This window comes from Vicia villosa, linkage group LG3 (assembly GCF_029867415.1).
Source record: "Vicia villosa cultivar HV-30 ecotype Madison, WI linkage group LG3, Vvil1.0, whole genome shotgun sequence".
NCBI lineage: Eukaryota > Viridiplantae > Streptophyta > Magnoliopsida > Fabales > Fabaceae > Vicia > Vicia villosa.
The window spans coordinates 174938665-174955554 of NC_081182.1; positions in this window are offsets into that span (position 1 = coordinate 174938665).

Genomic DNA, 16890 nt, shown 5'->3' on the forward strand with positions numbered 1-16890 from the left:
TGGTAACAAGATTGGTGGTTTTTGAAGGTATTCTTTGATCTTATCAAAGGCTGATTGGCATTTGTCGTTCCATCTTTCCACTTGATCTTTCTTCAACAATTTGAAGAATGGCACACAAGTAGTAGTCATATGGGCAATAAATCTGGCTATGTAGTTCAAACGTCCCAAGAATCCTCTAACTTGTTTCTCGGTACGGGGTATAGGCATTTCTTGAATGGCTTTGACTTTGGCAGGATCAACCTCAATACCCTTGCTGCTGACAATGAAACCTAAGAGTTTACCGGATCTTACTCCAAAGGTACACTTGTTTGGATTCAGTTGCAACCTGTACTTCTTAAGTCTGTCAAACAGCTTGTGCAGATGACCCAGATGTTCTTCTTCGGTGTTGGACTTTGCAATCATATCATCCACATAAACCTCTATCTCTTGATGAATCATATCATGGAACAGAGCTACCATTGCACGCTGATACGTTGCTCCTGCATTCTTTAAACCAAAGGGCATTACTTTGTAACAAAAGGTTCCCCAGGGTGTTGTGAAGGTTGTTTTTTCCATGTCTTCGGGTGCCATCTTGATTTGATTGTAACCCGAGAATCCATCCATAAAGGAAAATACTTTGCATTGTGCAGTATTATCAACCAGTACATCGATGTGAGGTAAAGGGAAATCATCTTTGGGGCTTGCCCGGTTCAGATCTCTGTAGTCTACACACATCCTGACCTTCCCGTCTTTTTTAGGCACAGGCACGATGTTAGCTATCCAAGGAGGATAACTTACAACTTTCAGAAAGCCAACATTGAATTGCTTCTCAACCTCGTCTTTGATTTTCTTGGACATGTCAGGCCTACTTCTCCGTAGTTTCTGCTTAACTGGAGTGCTACCTTCTTTGATTGGCAGGCGATGGACCACAATATCCGTGTCGAGACCAGGCATATCTTCATAGGACCAAGCGAATATCTCAACGTAGTCTTGTAACATTTGAATCAGTCTTTGTTTGACACTGTTTTCTAAATCAGCCCCTATCCTGACTTCATTCTTTTCTTCGTCACTGCCCAGGTTGATAACCTCAGTTGGCTCTTCATGCGGCTGTATAGTTTTTCTTCTTGTTCTAACAGCCTTGCAAGTTCCCTAGGTACTTCACAATCTTCCTCACTTCCGTCCTTAGTTTGGTAGATCGGATTTTCAAAGTCATGATTGGCAATAGCAGAATCGTTATCGACAGGATCCAGAGTGAATGTGAATCTGCATTTATTATGTGGGTGTGTGTAAGAACACATAGCTATTTGAAAACAAAGTGAAGAAATGAATAAAAAGGATCGCAATAATTTGAACATGCAAACGTCCCATGATTTTATTATATGAACATATGATCATGATATGACAAACCCTTATAAAAAGGACCAGTGTGCTTCGGGAAAGGCACACGGCTTTCAAGCTCATGGTTCGATAGTACAGGAACCATTTTTATTTTTGAACATATAGACAGTGAAAACCGGAAAATGCATTTACTCCTGATCAAAGGAGATGACATCTTCAGCTTCCCAGTTGTTCAACCCATTGTTGCGAGCGGGGAATATCCAGTTGCCCCAGTTGCAGTTGTCTCCTGTGTCTCCCACAACATTGACTTCTTTAGTGACGAGATGAGCTGTTGATCCTTCAGGATGAGCAGGATGATCTGTTGGATATGAGGATCCAGGTTGAGGTATCTCTGTTGGTTGAGAGAGATACTCGATAAGGCCGTCCCATCCAGTCGGGATGACATCTTGGATAGAGACTTGTGCATTCTGTTGAGTAGTGTACTGTGACAGAAAATAACCCTCGTTATTTGGTATCTCCCAGGCTTCTCCAGGAGTGAAATTGTCTTTGCAATGTTCATCCCATCCAGTTGGGACAATGTCTTCAATGGCGACTTGTGAGCTCGGAGGAGCGGAATATTTCACCATAAAGTCATATTTGCCACTTGGTTCTCCTAGCGTATCCCAAACTTCTTTAGGTGGACTTTGATATTGCTCAGTAATGGAACTTGTGAGACTTTTGTGATCCTCGAACTGATTATCCCATCCATCTGGGACAATGTCTTCGATGGCAATCGAAAAACTCGGAGGAGCAGTATACTTTACCATAAAGTCATACTTGCCACTTGGTTCTCCCAAAGTGTCCCAAACTTCCATGGATACAGGTGGAACTATATTAGGATATTGTTGAATCATTCCATCGTCTTCAATAGCATTTACTTCTTGGCTGATGAAATGTGTCATTAACCCTCCAGAATGAAGACATTGATTGTTCTTCTGAGTTCCATTACCATAGCCCAAACCCATCTTGTCGAATTTGTAAGGCACATCAATGAGTTGTCCCCATGCTGTGCCACCACCTTCTTTGATTGCAGCTTTTGCATCTTTGAGAGAAGCCATTGTTGGATTTATTTTTATAGCAGGATTAACAGAAATGTGCTTGGCAGTAGAGACATCAGGAGAGACCACCTCAAAAGCTTGGCAGGGGGTTTCAATGAATTCTCCATCCATCTCAACATACTTGGAGTTACTCAGGTGGCTAACCACATATTCTTCTTCACCATGGACTGTGACGATCTTGCCTTTTACTGGATACTTTAACTTCTGATGCAGGGTAGAAGTTACAGCGTTTGCCCCATGTATCCAAGGGCGTCCTAGTAAACAGGAGTATGTTGGATGAATATCCATCACAGAAAAGGTAGAATCAAAGACCTGAGAGCCCACTCTGATTGGGAGCCTAATTTCTCCATATACCGTTCTTGTCGACCCATCGAAGGCTCTTACCACCACATCACTTGGTTGTAACACAACTCCTTCGAAGTCAAGTTTTTCCAGTACTACTTTTGGTAATACGTTTAACGAGGAACCATTGTCTACCAGCACATGAGACAAAGTGGCGCCGTTACATTCAATAGAGATGTGCAGGGCCTTATTGTGATTTTTCCCAGCAGGGGTTAAATCAGCATCGGAGAAACCGAGACTGTTGTGCACTGTAAGACTAGCAACGCAATTTTCAAATTGGTTGATTGAAATCTCCTGTGGTACATGGGCAGCTTTCAAGAATTTCATTAAAGCTTTAGCATGAGCTTCTGAATACTTTAGCAGAGATAGCATTGAGATCTTTGAAGCAATGTGTGAAGGATAGAAAAACACTTAGAAAGGGGGGGTTTGAATAAGTGTAGCTTTAAAAACTTGACAGATAAAAATAAATTGCACAGTTATTTTTATCTTGGTTCGTTGTTAACTAAACTACTCCAGTCCACCCCCGCAGAGATGATTTACCTCAACTGAGGATTTAATCCACTAATCGCACGGATTACAATGGTTTTCCACTTAGTCAGCAACTAAGTCTTCCAGAGTCTTCTGATCACACACTGATCACTCCAGGAACAACTGCTTAGATACCCTCTAAGACTTTTCTAGAGTATACTGATCCACACGATCACTCTAGTTCCTTACAACTTAATGTAAACAATTCTAAGAGTATTACAAATGCTTCTTAAAAGCGATAATCACAAACTGTGATATTTCTCTTAACGTTTAAGCTTAATCTCACTAATATATTACAACAGCAATGTAGTGAGCTTTGATGAAGATGAAGATTCTGAGCTTTGAATTTGAACAGAGTTTAAGCAAGTTAATATGAGTTGTTTTGGTGCAGAATCGTTAACCTTGCTTCTCATCAGAACTTCATATTTATAGGCGTTGGAGAAGATGACCGTTGAGTGCATTTAATGCTTTGCGTGTTCCGTACAGCATCGCATTTAATGTTATACGCTTTTGTCAACTACCTCGAGCCTTGTTCACGCTGTGTCTACTGACGTAGCCTTTAATAGCTTTTAACGTTCCTTTTGTCAGTCAGCGTAGCTTGCCACTTGTACTTCCTTCTGATCTGATGTTTGTGAATACAGTGTTTGAATATCATCAGAGTCAAACAGCTTGGTGCATAGCATCTTCTGATCTTCTGACCTTGAAGTGCTTCTGAGCGTGATACCATCAGAACTTCAGTGCTTCTGTTCTCTTGTTCTTCTGATGCTTCCATAGACCCATGTTCTGATTCTGCTTCGACCATCTTCTGATGTCTTGCCAGACCATGTTCTGATGTTGCATGCTGAACCCTTTGAGACAAAGCTTCTGAGCGCTGAATTATGCGTACTCTTTATATATTTCCTGAAAAGGAAATTGCATTGGATTAGAGTACCATATTATCTTAAGCAAAATTCATATTATTGTTATCATCAAAACTAAGATAATTGATCAGAACAAATCTTGTTCTAACAATCTCCCCCTTTTTGATGATGACAAAAACATATATAAATGATATGAATTTGCGATCAGAAAGAACAGACGGCAAAAGACAAATTACACAGCTATAGCATAAGCATATGAATATGTCTCCCCCTGAGATTAACAATCTCCCCCTGAGATAAATAATCTCCCCCTGAAATAAATACTCGAAGAACTTTAATAAAAGACTTCCCTGATTATTTTGGTAGAGACGATCACATAAGCTTCTGTCTTTAGAGAATTCATAGCTTCTGACTTCTGCTTCCATTGGACAGCTTCAGAACTAGAATTACTTTAGATCCCTAGAACACTCACAGCTTCTGATTCCTGCTTCCATCTAGGACAGCTTCAGAACTTGAATTTCTTTGATCTTCTGAACATTCACAGCTTCTGACTTCTGCTTCCATCTAGGACAGCTTCAGAACTTGAATTTCTTTGATCTTCTGAACATTCACAGCTTCTGATTTCTGCTTCCATTTAGGACAGCTTCAGAACTTGAGTTTTCTGGATCTTTAGAACATTCACAGCTTCTGATTTCTGCTTCCCTCGGATAGCTTCAGAGCTTTGAATTTCTACCAACATCACTTCATGCTAGATTTGTATCAGAACATTGTTGAATGTACCAGAGCATCATCAGAGCATCTCTACATCCTGAAATGTTACAGAACAAAAACTAAACGACAAAAGTCAGCATGAACGAGTCAGAACATAAAATGTATATTAGAACACATTATATGTATCAGAGCCATATAGGCTAAAATAATGTATCAGAGCAAATAGAATTTTGTCAGATCAAATAGACAAATATGGATCAAATTCTATTCTTCTTTCTTGCTTCTGATTTCTGAAGCTTGACAGCACTCGGCTTGCTTCAGTTTCCATGAGCTTATTCTTTTTACAGAATAACACTTCTTATGGTTTTTGCTTCTTGTGTTTGCTTTGAAGATTATCTTCACTTATTTATACCTGCAAAACACTTAAACCATATAGAACTTGCAGTTCTTGTTAGTGAATGTGTGGGAGCTTTACCCAGCAACTGATAGATTAATCAAATCATTTATCATTTATCTTCTCCCCCTTTTTGTCATAACATCAAAAAGAATATTTCAAAAGATTCAGATGAATAAAACGACAAATAAAATCACTGGAATGTAAATCAAGGAAACTTTTTATTGATAATCAAAAGATATTACAAAAGGTTCCTATGTTTAACAAGATGAGAAACATTCCTAGCAAATACATAAAAAGTCATCCCAAGAGGAAATGACTACAAAAATTAAAAACAGCACCCTAGCAAGACACACTCTGTGTCAACCCATCAAGAATCCCTGTGGACTCTTGTCTTCCAGACTAGAACCTCCACTGTAGGAGAGATCCAAGTGACCAAAGAGGAAGAGAGGGACAGTTCACAGACAGAGAGCTAATGTTGCAAACGGGGCTTTCCCTTAACATAGAAGTTAAGAATATCATTCTTAACCTCCTCCCATAACTCAAGAAAGTCTTCTGTCTTTGGGTGAAAGTTGATAACAACATCAAAGAAGAGGTCTGACTTGAGAGGTATTAGGAGAGCCATCCCGAGATATGCAGAGATCTTTCGCCTTTGAGTCATAGATCCTCAACAGACTTAGGATGAACGCTAGGTTTGAGCTAGGATTTTTTAAAAGTAAGAAAAATTTGTTTGAGCAAGAGAAGAAAACGGAAGAGAGAGAGAGAAATAACTTGATGAGGAATGCAAAGTGAGAGAGAGGTATAAGAAGGAAAAAAAAACGTTTGAAGAATATAAAAAGAAAAACTGAAAGAGAGTTAATGATGAAAAGCATTTAATGTTACGTGACGTGAGGAGAGATAATAAAGACAAATGAGGTGACTAGCACAGTTACCTATGGTCGGTGTCCCTTCAACTGCACGCGCGCTTATCCATGAACAGTAACGACAGGTTTACCATCTCGAGATAGAACGTTACATCTGTTTTGCTTTAAAAGAGGTTCTGAATCAACTTAGACAATGAAACGTTAGTAATAACCGAATCATAATTTCTAAAAGATTTCAATCAGAACTTCTGAAAAAAAAAAATCCATTTTCATTTCAGAAGATACTCATACATGAGAACTTCTCATCTTCTCATTCTGGGCATAAATCCATACTGATGTTCTTCAGAATGAACTTAAACCTATCTTCAGCCAGGGGTTTTGTAAAAATATCAGCCCATTGATGGTCTGTATCCACAAAGTTTAAAGATATAACACCCTTCTGAACATAGTCCCTTATGAAATGATGTTTAATCTCAATATGTTTAGCTTTTGAATGAAGAATAGGATTCTTAGATAAACATATAGCAGAAGTATTATCACAGAATATAGGAATGTTACTCTCATATATCTGATAATCTTCTAACTGACTCTTCATCCAGAGCATCTGTGTACTACAACCAGCAGCAGCGACATATTCTGCTTCTGTTGTTGATAGAGCAATGGTTGCTTGCTTCTTGCTGTACCAGGAGATCAAATGACTTCCAAGAAATTGGCAACTTCCTGAAGTACTCTTTCTTTCAATTCTGTCTCCAGCATAGTCAGCATCGCAGAATCCTACTAAGTTGTATTCTTTAGATTTTCTGTAAACTAAGCCAACATTAGTAGTACCTTTCAGATACCTTAGAATTCTCTTAACAGCAGTTAAATGAGATTCTCTAGGATCTGATTGGAATCTAGCACACAAACAAACACTGAACAGAATGTCAGGTCTAGAAGCAGTCAGATATAGAAGAGATCCAATCATACCTCTGTATAACTTCTGATCTACCTTCTTACTTACCTCATCCTTACCTAGGATGCATGTTGGATGCATAGGAGTTTTGGCTTCTTTGCAGTCTAGAAGATTAAACTTCTTCAGAAGTTCCTTCACATACTTGGTTTGGTGAACATACGTTCCTTCTGATATTTGATTTATTTGTATTCCAAGGAAATACTTGAGTTCTCCCATCATGCTCATTTCAAACTCAGCCTGCATAGACTCAGCAAACTCCTTTCCAAGTGTAGCATTAGATGTTCCAAAAATAATATCATCTACATATATTTGACAAATTAAAATATCCCTTTTAAAGGTTTTACAAAAGAGAGTAGTGTCCACTTTTCCTCTAGTGAAACCATTATCCAGAAGGAAAGAACTTAAGCGTTCATACCAAGCTCTGGGAGCTTGTTTCAATCCATACAATGATTTCTTTAGTTTAAAAACATGATTAGGAGACATAGAGTCTTCAAAACCAGGAGGTTGATGGACATAAACTTCTTCATCTATATAACCATTTAAGAAGGCACTCTTAACATCCATTTGATAGAGAGTGATGTTATATTGAGTGGCAAATGAAATTAATAGACGAATAGATTCTAACCTGGCCACTGGTGCAAAGGTTTCTGTATAGTCAATCCCTTCTTGCTGACTGTAACCCTGAGCCACCAGTCTGGCTTTGTTCCTTACCACTTCACCTTTCTCGCTGAGCTTGTTTCTGAAGACCCATTTTGTACCGATTATATTGAATCCATCTGGTCTAGGAACAAGATCCCAAACATCATTCCTTGTAAACTGATTCAATTCTTCTTGCATAGCAATTATCCAGTCTGGATCTTCTAGAGCATGATCAACAGAAGTTGGCTCGATCAAAGATACAAGACCTAATTGACAGTCTGCATTGTTCTTAAGGAATGCTCTTGTTCTGATTGGATCATCCTTCTTTCCAAGAATGACATCTTCTGAATGACCAGAGATGAGTCTGGATGATCTTCTGACAGATGGTTCTTCAGAAATGCTTAGATTCTCCAGAGAAGCTGATACTTGATCTTCAGATTCTTTGCTTCTGAGAAGCTCTGCTTCTGATGCGTTGCTTCTTGGCTCAACAACTTCTGATATATCAATATCCCAATCTGCAAAATTATCAAACTGCTTTGGTTTTTCAGAACCAAGCTTATCATCAAACCTGATATTGATTGATTCTTCTACAATCAATGTTTCAGTATTGTATACTCTGTAGCCTTTTGAGCGTTCAGAATATCCAAGAAGGAAACATTTTTGTGCTTTGGAATCAAACTTACCAAGATGATCTTTAGTGTTCAGAATAAAGCATATACATCCAAAAGGATGGAAATATGAAATGTTGGGCTTTCTATTCTTCCACAATTCATAAGGAGTCTTATTAAGAATAGGTCTGATAGAGATTCTATTCTGAATATAGCATGCAGTGTTTATTGCTTCTGCCCAGAAATGCTTAGCCATATTGGTTTCATTGATCATGGTTCTGGCCATTTCTTGCAGAGTCCTATTCTTTCGTTCTACAACTCCATTTTGCTGTGGAGTTCTAGGACAAGAGAAATCATGGGCAATACCATTTTCTTTGAAGAATTCTTCAAAGGATCTGTTCTCAAATTCACCACCATGATCACTTCTGACCTTTATGATTTTACACTCTTTTTCAGATTGAATCTGAATGCAGAAATCAAAGAACACTGAATGAGTCTCATCCTTGTGTTTCAAGAATTTTACCCATGTCCAGCGGCTATAATCATCTACGATGACTAATCCATATTTCTTCCCTCTGACAGATGCTGTTTTGACTGGGCCAAACAGATCAATGTGCAAGAGTTCTAATGGCCTTGAGGTAGAAACAACATTCTTGGACTTGAATGCAGGTTTGGAGAACTTGCCCTTCTGACATGCTTCACAAAGAGCATCTGATTTGAATTTCAGATTAGGGAGTCCTCTGACAAGATTCAGTTTGTTAATCTGAGAAATCTTTCTCAAACTAGCATGACCTAATCTTCTGTGCCAGACCCACTGCTCTTCAGAAACAGACATAAGACAAGTCACCTTCTGACTCATAAGATCTTGCAGATCTGTCTTATAAATGTTGTTCTTCCTCTTGCCTGTAAATAGGATTGAGCCATCCTTCTGATTTACAGCCTTGCAAGACTCTTGATTAAAGATTATATCATAACCATTGTCACTCAATTGACTGATAGATAAGAGGTTATGTGTTAATCCTTCTACAAGAAGTACATTAGAAATGGAAGGAGAGTTACCAGACTTTATAGTTCCAGAGCCAATTATCTTGCCCTTCTGATCTCCTCCAAACTTGACTTCTCCTCCAGACTTAAGCACCAGGTCTTGGAACATAGACCTTCTTCCTGTCATGAGTCGTGAGCATCCAGAGTCCAGGTACCATGACATGTTGTGCTTTGTCCTTTTTGCAGTCAAGGATATCTGCAATAGGAATAATATTATCCTTAGGTACCCACATCTTTTTGGGTCCTTTCTTGTTAGATTTTCTCAAGTTCTGATTGAACTTGGGTTTAACATTGTAAGCAATAGGAGGAACAGCATGATAATTTTTAATGTGAGTTTCATGATATTTCCTAGGTTGTGTCACATGCTTTTTGGTGTGTGTTATGTGAAAACTTTGAGCATGTGAAGTGTGCCTAATATCATGGGAGTGGCCATACTTGAACTGATCATACAATGGCTTGTATGTGAATTTCATTTCATCAACAGGTTCAAGTTTGTATGGGGTTTCACCCTCAAAACCAATGCCGACTCTTTTGTTTCCAGACACAGCATATATCATAGAAGCTAGCTGACTTCTGCCAATACTTCTAGATAAGAACTTCCTGAAACTTAAATCATATTCTTTCAGAATATGGTTTAGACTGGGAGTGGATTTTTCTGAATCAGAAGGAGATCCAACATTATTGGATAATTTTAAAAGTTTTTCTTTTAATTCAGAATTCTCCAACTCAAGCTTCTTTGTTTCAAATTCAAATAGCTTTTTCAGCTTTTTGTATTTGAGACTGATCTGAGACTTGAGTTCCAGAAGTTCAGTTAGACCGGAAACTAACTCATCTCTAGTAAGTTCAGAAAATACCTCTTCAGAATCTGATTCTGATGTAGATTCTGATCCGTCATCTTCTGTCGCCATCAGCGCACAGTTAGCTTGCTCATCTTCAGAGTCTGAATCATCTTCTGACTCATCCCAGGTTGCCATAAGACCTTTCTTCTTATGAAACTTCTTCTTGGGATTTTCCTTCTGAAGATTTGGACATTCATTCTTGAAGTGTCCAGGCTCATTGCATTCATAGCACATGACCTTCTTCTTGTCAAATCTTCTGTCATCAGACGATTCTCCACGTTCAAATTTCTTTGAACTTCTGAAGCCTCTGAACTTCCTTTGCTTGGTCTTCCAGAGTTGATTTAGCCTTCTGGAGATCAAGGACAGTTCATCTTCTTCTTCAGATTCTGATTCTTCAGGATCTTCTTCTCTAGCCTGAAAAGCGTTAGTGCATTTCTTGATATTGGATTTTAATGCAATAGACTTACCTTTCTTTTGAGGCTCATTTGCGTCCAGCTCTATTTCATGACTTCTCAAGGCACTGATAAGCTCTTCCAGAGAAACTTCATTCAGATTCTTTGCAATCTTGAATGCAGCCACCATAGGACCCCATCTTCTGGGTAAGCTTCTGATGATCTTCTTTACGTGATCAGCCTTGGTGTATCCCTTGTCAAGAACTCTCAATCCAGCAGTAAGAGTTTGAAATCTTGAAAACATCTTTTCAATGTCTTCATCATCCTCCATCTTGAAGGCTTCATATTTCTGGATTAAGGCGAGAGCTTTAGTCTCCTTGACTTGAGCATTTCCTTCATGAGTCATTTTCAAGGACTCATATATGTCATAGGCCGTTTCCCTGTTAGATATCTTCTCATACTCAGCATGAGAGATAGCATTCAGCAAAACAGTTCTGCATTTATGATGATTCCTGAAAAGCTTTTTCTGATCATCATTCATTTCTTGCCTTGTCAGCTTTACGCCTCTGGCATTTACTGGATGTTTGTAACCATCCATCAGAAGATCCCATAGATCACCATCTAGACCAAGAAAGTAACTTTCCAGTTTATCTTTCCAGTATTCAAAGTTTTCACCATCAAATACCGGCGGTCTAGTATAACCATTGTTACCGTTGTATTGCTCAGCAGAGCCAGATGTAGATGCAGGTGTAGACTTTTCACTTTCATCAACCATCTTTTACTGAAGCGTTTTTCTCTTCCTGAATCTTTTCTAAACACGGTTAAGTGCTTGCACCTTAGAACCGGCGCTCTGATGCCAATTGAAGGATAGAAAAACACTTAGAAAGGGGGGGTTTGAATAAGTGTAGCTTTAAAAACTTGACAGATAAAAATAAATTGCACAGTTATTTTTATCCTGGTTCGTTGTTAACTAAACTACTCCAGTCCACCCCCGCAGAGATGATTTACCTCAACTGAGGATTTAATCCACTAATCGCACGGATTACAATGGTTTTCCACTTAGTCAGCAACTAAGTCTTCCAGAGTCTTCTGATCACACACTGATCACTCCAGGAACAACTGCTTAGATACCCTCTAAGACTTTTCTAGAGTATACTGATCCACACGATCACTCTAGTTCCTTACAACTTAATGTAAACAATTCTAAGAGTATTACAAATGCTTCTTAAAAGCGATAATCACAAACTGTGATATTTCTCTTAACGTTTAAGCTTAATCTCACTAATATATTACAACAACAATGTAGTGAGCTTTGATGAAGATGAAGATTCTGAGCTTTGAATTTGAACAGAGTTTAAGCAAGTTAATATGAGTTGTTTTGGTGCAGAATCGTTAACCTTGCTTCTCATCAGAACTTCATATTTATAGGCGTTGGAGAAGATGACCGTTGAGTGCATTTAATGCTTTGCGTGTTCCGTACAGCATCGCATTTAATGTTATACGCTTTTGTCAACTACCTCGAGCCTTGTTCACGATGTGTCTACTGACGTAACCTTTAATAGCTTTTAACGTTCCTTTTGTCAGTCAGCGTAGCTTGCCACTTGTACTTCCTTATGATCTGATGTTTGTGAATACAGTGTTTGAATATCATCAGAGTCAAACAGCTTGGTGCATAGCATCTTCTGATCTTCTGACCTTGAAGTGCTTCTGAGCGTGATACCATCAGAACTTCAGTGCTTCTGTTCTCTTGTTCTTCTGATGCTTCCATAGACCCATGTTCTGATTCTGCTTCGACCATCTTCTGATGTCTTGCCAGACCATGTTCTGATGTTGCATGCTGAACCCTTTGAGACAAAGCTTATGAGCGCTGAATTATGCGTACTCTTTATATATTTCCTGAAAAGGAAATTGCATTGGATTAGAGTACCATATTATCTTAAGCAAAATTCATATTATTGTTATCATCAAAACTAAGATAATTGATCAGAACAAATCTTGTTCTAACAATGTGCCCCAGTTGTTCAACAATATTGTAATCACTTTTACAGATGATTTTCAATATTTCCTCCATTTCTTGCCTCGAAGGATCTTCAACAAGGACTTCAACGGGTACTTGAGCTGGTTCGGTCAGTGGCTCTTTGCCTCGAGCATTGACATCTTGATTAGAAACTGGGACCTGGATGGGAGTAGTAGCAACATTTGGAGAAATTTCTGGCGAAAAGATCCTTCCACTTCTCGTAATCTTACTAGTCCCCACAATATTATCAACAGTTGGATTTACGGCCTCCTTTTGTTTAACTCCATGGACATAAACTCCAGTGTCATATTTCCACGGGACAGCTTTGTCGGTGGAATATGGAAATGGAGCTGGATTGGTAATTATTACAGATGCTACTCTGGGTGCAGCAGAAATTTTAAAGGGAGCTTTGGTAGGGATTTTCAATGGTATGTTAGAAACCACTGAAACATCCTCTATTCTCATCCCGTTTGCAAAAACTTCGCATAAATCGTCCATAGAAGGGAGCCTTTCAAACATAATGACATGGCGATCCATCCATTTTTGAATTCCCATTTTCAAATTCTCACAACCATTGGGTAGGTGTGCACAATAAAAGCAATCAGGGTCACAACCTGGAAAGAAACCAGCTCGTATTAGCTTTCTTTTAACTTCAAGGAGCGGAGTTGACAATTCTCTCACATCATAGATATAAACAGTGTCTATGATAGCATTAACAGTCTTGTCGTGCTTTGGCATAGGTGTAGTGATGACATTTGGAGTTTCTGGAGGATCGAACTCAATTTCCCCAGCATTTATCATGTCTTGGATTTTGTTCTTCAGAGCCCAACAGTGATCTGCGTCATGTCCTGGACAATCGGAATGGTATGCACATGTTGCGTCAGGGCGGTAACTAGGAGATGAAGTGTTGACATTCTTCGGAGGATCTTTTAATATAATCAATTTTGCCTTTAACAAGTGTTGCAATGCTTGAGAGATTGGCATATTGATTTTAGTGAAATTCCTTCTCGGTGCGTCGGGTCGACGCGTATACTTCGGTGGTTGATCTTTTTGAGGTGCAAATGCAGAGATCAAGACAGCCCCTATAGATTGGTGATGTTCACTTTTGCGACTTTACTGATTTTGCATTGTATTGACCTCATTTTTTCCCACCAATGGGTCTCTTTGCAGTACCAGAGGAAGAACCTACTTGAATTTTTCCATTTCGAATGCCACTTTCGACACGCTCTCCAGTTAGTATCAAGTCAGTGAAACCTGATGATGAGCTTCCCAGCAAATGACTATAGAACGGGCCAGTTAAAGTGCCCATGAACATGTCAACTAGCTCGCGATCAGATAAGGGTGGTTGAACCCTTCCAGCTAGATCTCTCCACTTTTGCGCATATTCTTTGAAACTTTCTTTTGGTGCCATGGTCATGCCTCGTAATTGAGTACGAGTTGGTGCAAGGTCAGCATTATATTGATACTGTTTATAGAAAGCAGCAGCCAGGTCTCCCCAGGTGTGAACTTTTGTACTTTCCAGTTGGTAGTACCATTCGAGTTGAATACTTGACAGACTTTCCTGGAAAAAATGAATCCATAATTTGTTATCTGCCGTATGAGGTAATATCTTCCTCACATAGGACCATAGATGCAACTTTGGGCAAGAGACTCCATCATACTTTGCAAAGACAGGAACTTTGAACTTTGGAGGGATAACAATATCTGAGACAAGTCCAAGGTCGTCGAAGTCTAAACTAGGTATTTTCTGTATCTCCATGGCTTTCATGCGTTCTTCCAACTGCTGGTATTTATCATCACCCTCTTCGTCTTCGGAATGATAATCTTCTTCGTCAGGTTTGGCAGAACCCTGATTACTGTGATTGTCCCCTTGGTCATCTTCACCGACCTCTTCAGGGATTGGTGCTTTTTTAGGCCTCCTGGCTGGGATTTTGACTTTTCTCACGAGGTGGCTCAAACCTACAGATCCCTTGGGCTTTTTCTTTTTCTTGATCATCAGGGCTTTCAGCTCCTGTTGCCCTTTTGCTAGCTCCAGAATTGCTACTTGAACTTGGGCATTTTGTACTTCAAGATTTTTGATGCTTGCTTCAGATTCCATCCTTTCTAACTGTAATAAACAGCGAGAAGATGAGAAATCCGTTATGCGAACCTGTTATGCAATGTTTATGAATGAGATGCATATGCAATGTTTTCAAGGATCTTAGAGTTTAGATTTGTTAAAAAGAAAAAAACAAACATTTATTAGTCAAACAGTTTATTTTATTTTTTTCTTTTTCTCTTTTTTCTTTGCCTCATTCGGGCTTACAAAACAGAAAATAAAGAAAGTGAAGGATCCTTCAGGTCTCCCATGGACGCTTTCTCTTTGCACCCAGGAATGTGTTGATCTGCTGTTCTTCATGGAGTTGTTTGGTGAGCTCCAACACTTTTCCCTCATAGTCTTGACAGTATGCTTTGAAGGTGTCTCTTTCCTCCTTTAGCTGAACCCAAGATTTCTGCAGCTCTTTCAGGTCAGTTGGCATGTCCGGATGTAGAATAACTCGAGGTTCCTCCCCTTCGACTTCTGGTTCAATAGTCACAGGTAGGATAGCGGGATATGGCATGATTAACTTTTGTGCACGGGCACGCACCCATTTGAGGTAAGGTTCCATGGGAATTGAATTCCACTGTCCCAAAGTCTTGCTTTCTACTTTGTAGACGCTGCCCCAAGCATGTATAAACCTTCGTCGATACCTTTGGGAATCATCTTCGTAGTCGAACACAATGCCACAGATAATCATGTCATGAGGACCGTTACTTCGTGCATATCCGAATTGGCCTAAAGCTAAAGAGGGATTGTAGGTGATGCCTCCCTTAATGCCAAGGAGTGGCACATTAAGGTACTCCCCACAATGGTCAATGAGAGTGATGTCTCTTTGAAAGAAGTTGTTCCACAGGATATCTGAATGAGATAAAGACATGATTCTACGAGACCATTGCATCCTTTGTTCGTTTCTCAACACTGATCGGGGAAGGTGTAAGGTAAACCATCTAGCCAGTAGTGGTACACAACACATAAGAGTTCCTCGTTTTTTCATGGTACGAGTGTGTAGAGAATGTAGGATGTCTCCCAGCAAAGTAGGCACCGGATTGCGGGTTAAGAAAATGTTGATAGCATGCACACTTATGAAATGGTCGGGATTAGGGAATAAAACCAACCCATAAATTAAAAGAGCCACAACTTCTTCAAAAGCTAGGTAACTTCTGTTTTTTAGTAGTAATCGAGCCTTTTCCATTAAGAACTTAGTAAGAAAACACTTGACTCCACTCTTTGTTTCCCAATTGGACTCGATTTCTGACTTTCGCAAATGTAAGGCAGCAGCAATGATTTCTGGCTTTGGAATCTTTTCTAAACCAGTGAAAGGTAATCGATCTCGAACAGGTAACCCAATCAGTTTAGAGAACTCTTCCAAAGTGGGTACTAACTGGTAATCAGGAAATGTAAAACAATGATGTTCGGGATCAAAGAATTGGAACAAAACCCGTATCATGTCTTCTTCAAATTTTGAGGTAACCAAATGGATTAAGTGACCATGCTTTTCAGTGAATTGAGCATTTCCAGGAAATTCTGATATTAAGTCCTTGAGTTCAGATGGTGCTGTTGAGATGTTGATTCAGACATAATCTCTGGTAGCGGGAGCCATTACCTGCAACAACAAAGGTAAACTCTTTGATCCTTGAAATGATTAGTGAAAAATGATATGCTTATGATGCTTATGATGTCATGATGTCAAACATGTGGCACACACAAACAAATCAAACAATAGCCTTAGGTCCAAAGGCTTGCATGAGTTTGATAGGTGATACCCTCCCCACTGAAGTTGAGTTGGTTAAAACCTGTCTTAGAATAGTATTCGGGTTCTATGATCCTTGGAGACAACATCTTAATACGGCACTCGGGCGGCCGATCAAAACATTCCTCGAGGATAATTAACTTCGATCAATTTCAAAGTTAATCACTTAATAGGCCACAAGTCAAGTTCAACTAAAGGTTCTAAGGCAAATTAGTGCTTGGTGACACTTCAGAAGCCTAACATACTCCTTGATCGTTTTCAAGGGATATCAGTATAAACCAAAGTGTCGCACTAACGGTGACTACCAGATCAACTATATCGGTATATGCCGTACAGTTTCCTTGGTCTATTGTCACATACTTAAGGTATCTCGAGATTCGGGTTAGAATCTTTCACACAAGTAAATACCCAAACAAACCTTTGAAAGATATAGCAAACAAGACAATCAATTGAAAAC